This window comes from Palaemon carinicauda, chromosome 15, assembly GCF_036898095.1.
Source record: "Palaemon carinicauda isolate YSFRI2023 chromosome 15, ASM3689809v2, whole genome shotgun sequence".
Taxonomy (NCBI): domain Eukaryota; kingdom Metazoa; phylum Arthropoda; class Malacostraca; order Decapoda; family Palaemonidae; genus Palaemon; species Palaemon carinicauda.
This window is the reverse complement of record NC_090739.1, coordinates 82,923,402-82,934,733: the sequence shown is the minus strand read 5'-3', so window position 1 is coordinate 82,934,733 and position 11,332 is coordinate 82,923,402.

Here is an 11,332-nt window from a genome sequence, read left to right as displayed (position 1 = left end):
ACTCTCCTAGTACCTTGTGGAGCACAGTTAAAAGTTCAGTGACCTAATCTCTATTGGGGAGGTTGAAGAGCATGCCCAAACAATCTCCATCTACCTCCCACCGTGATATCATCCACATATGACACTCGAGTAATCTATCCAATAGCCTCATTTCTAATCCTGTGCCACAATTTACTTCTTAATATTCTTTTCATGGGTATTGTTCTTAGATCTACTAAATATGTTATACCACGAATCTTGTCCATGTTACACATCTGATCTCACTATATTGATAGAGGATATAGCATGTTTTTTATATGTAATTTCAGGCAATTTAATTTCCAAATTTTACTTAAACTACACACTGTCTGATTTTCTTTTTGCAATGTTTCATTAAACTCTAATCTTAAAGACCTAGTATAAGTGATCATAGTTCCTAAATATTTGAATGATTCTACTTCATTAATCCTTTCTCCTTCCAATGAGATTTCATCTTATATTGCATATTCTGTTCTCATCATTTCTCTCTTTGCTCTATTTTTCTTGAGCTTAACTCTATGTGATATCAATAAACAGATGAAAATTAACTATCAAATAAGCTGAGGAAAGAATACCCAATTACGCTCTCAAGTAGATTCATTCAAAATCCAGGTTCTGTCGAAGATTTGGTACCGAGTCAGACTCCAAGGTTAAAAACGAATTACGTCTCAATAAATAACACATTGACCAGTAAATATTAGCAGAAATATCCAAACAATTCTGGCAAATATGTCTAAAACCAAGGAATCTGATACTCTCCTTATTCCCAAGGCTACTTCTAAAGTGAATACGGAAGATTTTCTTAAACATATTTTTGTACACGGTTCATCTATAACTAGTATACATAATGTCAATTTTACAACGTCATTAACAAACGTAGTTCATCACCTCTGATCTTAGTTCCTCTAATCTTTGAATTGTGGTACATTTTTAATAAATTCATCTAAATATAACCCCTGTTAGTTTATGCATCATAAGTAAGTAACTTATGAAAAGGAGTAAATGAATCATTAGTTTTGTATTTAAAATAACATAGTAGTTGTTTGACTTCCTATTATCAGCAAGGTTAATTGCTGAAACTTATTACAATTGCTCTTTGCTTTCATTAAAGACGAATCTGGAAATCATTTATATTTTATCAATTTATTTGCGCGTTTGTTTAGAAGAAAATTTCCCAATGTCACGGACATTCAAACTTAGAGGCTTTCATGTAACTCAATAAATATTAAACATATTTGATTTCCGCTTGTGGAAAGCAACTTAGGCACTACTCTTTTCCTCAGGGTTCGTTTCGCAACCAGGAATACTACTTTGTAACTATAATATCCATATTGGTCCCGAGTTTTGCTGCCATTCGGGTCTCTAAAAGTTTTCGTTCTTTCAACTTATACAACTGGATTGCGTTATGAGCTGCAGCATAGTTTCTCTTATAAAAAGTAGTTTCAATAACATTAGTTTGATCAATTCAATTGTAGATAATATTATGATTAATGTTAATGAAATTGAAAATCGCATTAACGATATCAAATAATTTACATAAAAATAAAACAGTTTTGTGAGGGTACAACTTTTAGATGATTATCTTTGTTATTTGAGAAAAAGGCTGTGAAAAGTCCACGTATCCTGAAAAAATATACCTCTAGTAAAGAGACCGGAAAACCTTGCAAAGGAGAGAGATTGATAAATCGGAATTTGTTTTGGGTAACAACTAGAGAGAGAGAGAGAGAGAGAGAGAGAGAGAGAGAGAGAGAGAGAGAGAGAGAGAGAGAGAGAGAGAGAGAGGGAGAGAGAGAGAAATTTGAAAGAAAATTTCGTGGCCGACCTTTGCTTTTCATCTCCTTTTCGTTTTACTTTTGTTCCTTAAATTAAGTAATCTCGGGATTATTCATGCTGCGGATATTTCATAAGGTATATTTGAATTCATTCACTAAGAGTAGTATACTTTTTTATGTTATTTGGTTCTTTCATAATTAAAACCTATATCATTTCATGCCATATAAAGAAACTTGAATAGTTATAAATCTTACATTTAGATCTTTTTTTGATAAATGACAATATTTAGATGTGATAGGGGTGTTTGTGAATATCGTAGGATAATTAAGAAAACTAACCAACTCGGAAATCGCCAATGGGTATATATTATTCCTAGTGACTTTTATGTGAAAAAACGTTAAGTTTTTCCTTCATATCTGTTATGCAAATCAAAGTCTTGCGAGGTCTCGTTTATTCTTGAGTGTAAGTATTCGGATATTCGTTGTTTTATAGTAATAGTGAAAGGAAAAATGTTGACTCTTGTATTCAAATGTTAAACGTGTTTTCCTTTAATCACCTACATGAACTGAAAATGATATTTCCATTTTCAATTGATATTAAAATATCCAATATTTTGGTATTTAATTCTACTCTAATAATAACAGGCATATGGATTTTATCTCTGTCTTTTGGACCGTATCAATGGGCCATTTCTTTATCCTAATTTTGTTTCAAAAATTTTATCCATCTAACGCTATAGGTGGTTCATGAGGTTTTATTTTCATGCATATTATCTAAATGTTGGTCATTGTCCGGAAGAATTGTGCATCATCCGAAAATAACTTGAACTTTACACAAGTTTCGAGAATAGCCCAAGAGATTTTGCTATTATATTTCCTAGATAACACCGTTAGTAGGACACTTTATTTTGGTTTCCCCCTTACCTTTTTTTTATGTAGATCCACAATGTCTTATTTGAATTTTTAAAATCCTTTTCTATTAGTTGGGTAACTACCAATTTTTTTTCATATGCATTATCGTCAGTATCTCCACTTTAAGTCTCTTAAGAAAAGATCGTGTTTTGCTTTATCGTAAACTAGGTTCGATTAGTTTTTCTATTGCAGGTCTATAATGGTCTGTATATCTTCATCCTCATCATCATCCTCATCATCTCCTACGCCTATCGTCGCAAAGGGCCTCCGTAATATTTCACCAGTCGTCTCTGTCTTGAGCTTTTAATTCAATACTTCGCCATTCATCATCTCCTGCTTCGCGCTTTATAGTCCTACGCCATGTAGGTCTGGGTCTTCCAATTATTTTAGTGCCTTGTGGAGCCCAGTTAAACGTTTGGTGAACCAGTCTTTCTTGGGGAGTGCGAAGAGCATGGCCAAACCATCTCCATCTACCACTCATCATGATCTCATCCACATATGGCACTTGAGTAATCTCTCTTATAGTTTCATTTCTAATCCTGTCCTGCCATTCAACTCCCAATATCCTTCTGAGGGCTTTATTCTCAAATCTACTAAATCTGTTGGAGATTGTTTCATTGTCACACCATAACTCATGTCCATAGAGTAACACCGATCTCACTAAACTGATATATAGTCTGATTTTTATATGAAGTTCTAGGCAATCTGATTTCCAAATTTTACTTAACCTAGCCATTATCTGATTTGCCTTTTTTCAATCTTTCATTAAACTCTAATTCTAAAGACCCTGTATTGGAGATCATTGTTCCTAAATACTTAAATGATTCTACCTCATTAATCCTTCCTGCTTCCAATGATATTTCATCTTCCATTGCATACCCCATTCTCATCATCTCTGTCTTTCTTCTATTTATCTTCAGCCCCACCTCGTGTGATATTTCATGCATTCTGGTAAGCAAGCATTGCAAATCATGTGGTGTTCTGCTAAGAAGGATAGCATCATCAGCATTCTCTTGGTCTGCTAAATTCCTATCACCAATCCAGTCCAATCCTTCTCCACCATCTTTGACTGTTCTACATATTACGAAGTCCATGAGGAGGATTAACAACATAGGTGACAACACATTCCCTTGGAGCACTCCGCAGTTCACTGGAAACTCTCTTGATAAGACTCCATTAACATTAACTTTGCACTTGCTATGCTCATGAACAGACTTAATCAAATCTACATATTTAAGAGTAATTCCATAATAACTCATGACTCTACACAAAATTGGCAGGTGCACACTATCAAAGGCTTTTTCATAGTTCACAAATACCAGCAAAAGGTGATTTCTATATTCTACGCATTTCTGTACAACATGTCTCAAAATGAAAATTTGGTCAGTGCAACTTCTACCTTTTCAAAATCCTGCTTGTTCATCTCTCAGCTTTTCATCAATCTTTTTCTTCAGTCTCTTAAGAATAAGCATACTATATATTTTCATAACAATTGACGTAAGTGTTATGCCTCTGCAATTATTGCAATTAGTCAGGTCTCCCTTTTTAGCTATTTTCACCAACACTCCTAACTCCCATTCATCAGGTTTTACCCCTTCATACCACATTCTACAAAATAACTTTGTAAGTAGTCTGGGAATCACTTCATTTTCAGCCATTATCATCTGGGCAGTTATTCAATCGTATCCATGGGCTTTCCATCTTAGTAAGTTATTAATTATAGAGCACAATAGAGTTTCAGTGTATGCATGTATCTTGTCTACTCATTATTTTTACATATATTTGTTCTTTTGATATTTGCAATTCCTTGATCACTTACCGACAATTTTTCATGTAACGGGCGACGTTGGTCTAAAGATTACATAGTTTTCAGGGACGATATATGTTTTATGTCCTCTTTTCACTTTCGTGGAAGTAAAGTTGTATCGTCATTTTATAACAACAAGTGATAAATTCAGGAACATTTCGCCGTTACACTGTCCATCACGGGAAATAGATAAACATCACACTATTTTGGGTGGCTTCTTTACTTTCTGTAGGTTTCCATTATTCAATCATTTTGAATGCTCATATTTCTGTTTAGAATGTAGTTTTAGGAGATAAATTCTATTAGATATTTCCCTTTTTTTAAACTAACTTATATTGTTTTTCTTTTTCATAATTCAATTAATTAAAATTACTTTAGGGATAAAGTTATTTTCTTTGTTTACTCCTGTCAGGAAATTTGCCTATAGAATTAGTTTTTTTTATGACTGATCCTTCTGCAAGTATTGCTTTTGTAATTGTCCAACATCTTCCTCTCTCGTCTGACACATTTACCCCCTTTCGTAACTGTTTGGATATTGCCTTAAATTTTTAAGCTTTTATTTCCCGGTCTTTTTATCTAGCTTTTGGTATTCATCCGATAATATTTGTGAGAAGTATGTGTATCTCCGACGGTACAAGCTGACCTGTGAAATATTTTCATTCCAATTTCTTTCACATTATTCGGACAGTAAAATTTGCATCTTGAGCTAGACGGTTAAATGTTAATAAGAAAAAATATGTAGAAACAGTAATCAATCGTTTTAACATTATTTATTCTTCAGTATAGCTGCAATGTTGGAAATATGATATACAGTATATATGAAACCATTTGTAATTTGTTATGAATACAAATATCTTTTCCCAGGAAACTTTCTTCTTTATTTTAGACCCATTCAATAATAATAGGATTAGCAAAAAATAGCCTCATTATAGTTTTCAACAACTCCTCAACGACTGTCATTTATGATTATGCCTATTATGTGGTCATTTCTTGAAATTACTTTGTTTAATTATTTATCAGACAATAATTATTCCAGATATCTATAAAATATTCTACTTTTCTCTTTTACTTTCAACTGGCGGAAAATCAGTGTGTGACAAATAAATATTTGTTTTAACTGATCCTCAAAATGTATCTTAGAATATATTTCCCTACGCTACTGAAGTGTTATTTCATTTGTATTTTCATAAAAGTCTTAATGCTAATACGTTGAAAAATTATTACCCAAAATTCTTTTACTATTTATTTAATTTGGAATGATAGCTCTTAACCACATTTTCTTATTTTGTCTTTTTTTTACTTTTTTTATCTTTCAGGTCATTACTTACCCAAATTTATATAAATAGTAATATATCAATCCCATGACTCTCCCATGATTTTATAATTTGATAGTTTTGACTACATATCTAATATTAAACAGACAGCCCTCATTTAATTGTCTTTTTCATGGATAGTTTTGCCCATTTCTATTTCATTTCTCAAATTATGCGTAATGTAGTGTTTCAACATATGCATTTTCTCACTTTTGTTACAATCTTACTACCTGTTCAGTTTCATACATTCTGGACATACAACTTCCAATGTGTATACATCCCGTTTACATCCAAATTTCATATATTTAGGTATTTGTGCACATAGCATCCTTCATAGACATACAACAATTTCTTGGCACATACTGTACAACTTGTCATCACGTTTTCCTCTGTCCCTTTTATGTGGTGACACTGTGAAGTGTTCCTTTATTTATAGACATTACTAGACTGCTGCGTCTTTCCTTTGCAATTCTTACAATGGCATCACTCCAGAGTGATATCATGGCTTGTAATGCCCATTGACCATAGACTAAATATTCAGTATTAAATACAAATTGACGATTTTAGGTTTTGTTAAGTTTCGGGTTAGAAACTGGATTATTTCTTTTTATCATTTCTATATGATATTCGATTACGTATTTTCAACGACTTTTTGAGGTTATATGATTGAAGAACATATCCCAAAATTTAAAGCAACCACAAGGAACAGTGTTAAATGCAAAAGTGGGATTAGGTTTATTCAAGAGCGGAAGTGCAGGTTGATGTAGTGATACCCCAAAAAAATAATTTATTGAAGACTGAAAAAGCATTCTCTTGGATACATGATCTCTGGGTACTGGCCATTGATGTATAAAGTTCACAAGTTTATTTCAATTTATTTTGCCGGACCAATCAAGGAGAAAGGATGAGGATATTATTATTATTATTATTATTACTATCCAAGCTACAACCCTAATTGGAAAAGCAAGATGCTATAAGCCCAGGGGCTCCAATAGGGAAAAATAGCCTAGTGAGGAAAGGAAATAAGGAAATAAATAACTGAAGAGAACAAATTAACAATAAATCATTCTAAAAAAAGTAATGTCAAAAGAGATATATCATATATAAACTATTAACAACGTCAACAACAAAAATGTCATATATAAACTATAAAAAGACTCATGTCCGTCTGGTCAACAAAAAAGCATTTTCTCCAACTTTGAACTTTTGAAGTTCTACTGATTCAACAACCCGATTAGGAAGATCATTCCACAACTTGGTAACAGCTGGAATAGGAGAATTCTAATGGTAAATCAAAATCAAAAGAATATATAAAGTACCTGAATTTTTGGGGAAAACAGTGATGGATAAGTTAGTTTGGAGAGAGAGAGAGAGAGAGAGAGAGAGAGAGAGAGAGAGAGAGAGAGAGAGAGAGAGAGAGAGAGAGCGTGTTTGCTTCCATATATTTAAGATAAACATTAAAAGTCGAAATAGCACACACATATATATATATATATATATATATATAAATATATATATATATATATATATATATATATATATATATATATATATATAGATAGATAGATATATATGTACAGTATATATATAAATATATATATATATATATATATATATATATATATATATATATATATATATATATATGTGTGTGTGTATATATGTATATATACATATATAAATATATTTTATATATATATATATATATATATATATATATATATATATATGTGTATATATATATATATATATATATATATATATTTATATATATATATGTATATATTTATCTATATACATATATACATATATATATATATATATATATATATATATATATATATATATATATATATATATATATATATATATATTTATATACATTACCAGTTGTAAGGCCAGTAATGATACATAAGTAGCAAATTGGGCGTTAATGAAGCATTAGAGCAAGTTCAGGTTGATACATAAAGTGACAAACTGAAACATAATAAGTTAGGATTAAAAAAGAAAATATTGGAACAACACAAGTGGGAGAAACGTCAGAAGATTTACAGGAAGAAGGAATTAGGGCAGGGGGGTTAGGGTGAGGCAGTGCAAAAGGGTGAGGAATTTGTGGGAAAGTGGTAGAGATGACTGTGAAGAACTAAATAAGAGTCACGAAGTTGTTAAACAACGTTATCCCAAAATAAAACTGAAGCAAATAACAAAGCAGAGAAATTTTATTTAACCTCAAGAAAGTTTTTATATGTTTTTTTTTTTCGTGTTTTTATTTTCAACTTCCACTTCTATATATGGGAAATAGACTATATCCAAATGCTACAATTACACAGCAACTATCCCTAATACGGATGCTAAAACCGACAATTAAAGCATACAGTTTATTCATTTCAAAACTATTTGGGATCATACAATGCAATAAATATTTTAACGGAATTTTGATGAAAGGTGGAACGAATAATTAGGTTTTGGTGGAGAGCGAAGGTTTGTTTGCAATGCAAGGGGGAAAATCCCCTTCCTTCGAGAGTTGTCGTTTGACCCAAAACTCAATTAATACACACCCTGGAAAACACACTGTCAACCGGAGACTTGTATTATAGTGACATTTATTTACAGGAAATTGCTGCAAATTTTGCATTTGAATTTAAACAACTAAGTAAAACTAAAAGTATCACAAATAAAAATTCACCCACATCTAAAATATAAGTCTGCAAAGTTACTTTACAATAATTGACTGTGAAATGGGATAATAGTAAAATTATTTTTATTTACAATTATTGAACTGACCTGTAACCTTAATAGAGAGGTCAAGAGAAAAATATTTTGACCAAAATAATCAATAGAGCAATAAAGATATTAACTTCTTTATAAACCTAGACCTTTTTTAAAATATGTTAGTAACCAAAACAAAAAGACTTATATTATTTTGGTTTCTGAGATGTACAAAATTCTAGAACTGTTCTCTTTAAATTGATATGTGACCTCGAAAAATTATTAAGACTAAACAGGATAAAATAATCTTCAACTTTCAAGGTACATATTTACCAATATTCCTGTAGGTCAAGGAGATAATGATAATAATAATAATAATAATAATAATAATAATAATAATAATAATAATAATAATAATAATAATAATAATAATAATAATAATAATAATAATAATAATAATAATAATATTTTATGATAACAATGTGGATAGAAATAAGTTGGGCAAAATCTCAGCCATATTCTTCTAAATTGACCTTGCACTCTTCCTGCTTACACTGTCTTAGAGGTATACTCTAAAGGAGATTTTTTCTGAGCTGCTTATCAAGAGTTGAATCATTTAGGTCCTTGGTCTCCTTTCCCCAAGATAGAAAAGGAAACTTAGTGCCAGTGACCCATTCACAGGGAGGTGAGGTAATCGTGACTTATCTCTAGTGATCGAATACCCAGCCGCATTAGGAACGTGTCACAGCGGAGAGTCAAGGAAATGCAAAAAGATTCAAGGTAACACCATAGGAAAGTCGAAAATAAAACGTTATTCTGTTATGAAAAAGGAATATCATTGAAGAATATTTTCTATCCATATCTTGATTTTCATAACTACTGAATGTTCTGTAAGAACCTTCAAAGTAGCAGCTCATCCACCTTCAAAACAATATGAATAATAGTTTTGTTTTAATCCCATAATTTTCTGTTAGAAATATGTAATCGTGAGCATTAATTTTTCTCCTTTGACCCCTTACATAGGATTCCATTCAATAACTTAGAATCTGAGCTGGAGTTTGTATCTTCCAATAATTTTCCTACTATTTTCCTAATACCATCATCCATCTCTTGTTCCCCCATTACCTTTTCTAAATTAATCCATGAGCCAGACAAGATATCGGTACCACATCTGATGGCAAAACTTTTTTTGTACCAATTTGTTGATTGGGTCCCTATAATAACATTTAAATGTGATAACCTCTTCAACATAGTAGCTTCATATATTTTTAGGCCACTCAAAGTTTTCGCTATTATTTTTCATTTGTTTTGATTTATTTTATTTCATTCTATTTTTACAACCTTTGTAATTTGTTGTAAAAGTGGGGGTTTTCTGTCAATAATTAGTGTGTGAACCCATGATAATGTTAGAAGATAAGACTACTGTATTTAAATTGAGTTTTTCTTCAGATTTGCAGCAGTTGAAGACATTTTTGAAGATATGCTTTTCAGAATTTTCATTTTTTCCGAAATGCTAAGAAGTAGATGATGTAGGTAAGATTCTCAATCATAGTGTACAATCTTTACTTTTTTCAGAGTTTCCATTGAAGTCAGTTAGTTTAAGTCACTTACTCCTAAATCATATTAATGATGATGGAATCCTGTACATAACTGAAGTTATATGAATGCCTGACAAAACCTCCACCCGACAAAACCACCACCGACGAAACCCCCACTGACAAAACCCCCACCCGACATAACCCCCACCCGACAAAACCCCCACATGACAAAAACCCCACCCGACAAAATCCCCACATGACAAAAACCCCACCTGACAAAAACTAAATTTGCTAAATTTTAGTTTTAGTCGGTCATTGTTTTTATTTGTTTACCTGTTTATGAAAATTTTTGGCATGATGGCAGCTTAAACTATTTTAAATATGTATATTCAGGATCGGTATCAAACAAAAGTTGATTGTTAAATGCTTTACTAAAAACAAAAGGTATCAAAATTAACAGTTTTAAAAGTATTTATTAAAAAAAGATAAGATTACACAAACCTTTAAGAGCCTTTTGTTCAGAGATAAAGATATCTTTATTCAGAGCTTCAATTACAGTTCAAATTGTGGGGTGACTGTAACCCACAAGGTATTTGAAAGAATTATTCCATGTGTCACATAGGTTATTTGTACGGTCTTCACCATTAACAGTTGCTTCATACACACTCCATTTTTCAGGAGAAAATAATTGTGGGATTTGTCGTGATCGACGCTTAGTACCCGTCACATAAACAGAATCAAAATATTCCAAAAGCGGTTCAAGATGGGTTGGGCAATTCAATTTAAGGAAATTTATGCCATCTATGATTTTATCAGCTGGCAGAAAGCTAGTCCATCAATCATTCCACAAAAATGCCTAGTATATTAATCTTGCTTGTAAACAATGCTTAGTCCTAAGCTTTGTACTTTCCTCCATATATTCTGTGCCAGATGATAAAAGTATGTTTTAATATGAATAGGAGGCCCTAATATATTTTCAATTGCATTTAAGAGAGATTTTTCGAAGTCTGACATCGTAGTAACAGGATTCATATCTAACACTAGTTCCTCTCCCTTTTCCAAAATTGTCGTAAGAAATTCTTGATAGATTTTCTGTAAGCAGTAGTTTATTTGATAATAGGTACTTAGCAAATTTTTGGTCGGGTGGGGTTTTTGTCATGTGGGGGTTTTGTCAGGTGGGGGTTATGTCGGGTGGGGGTTTTGTCAGTGGGGGTTTCGTCGGTGGGGATTTTGTCGGGTGGGGGTTTTGTCGGTTCCCCAAGT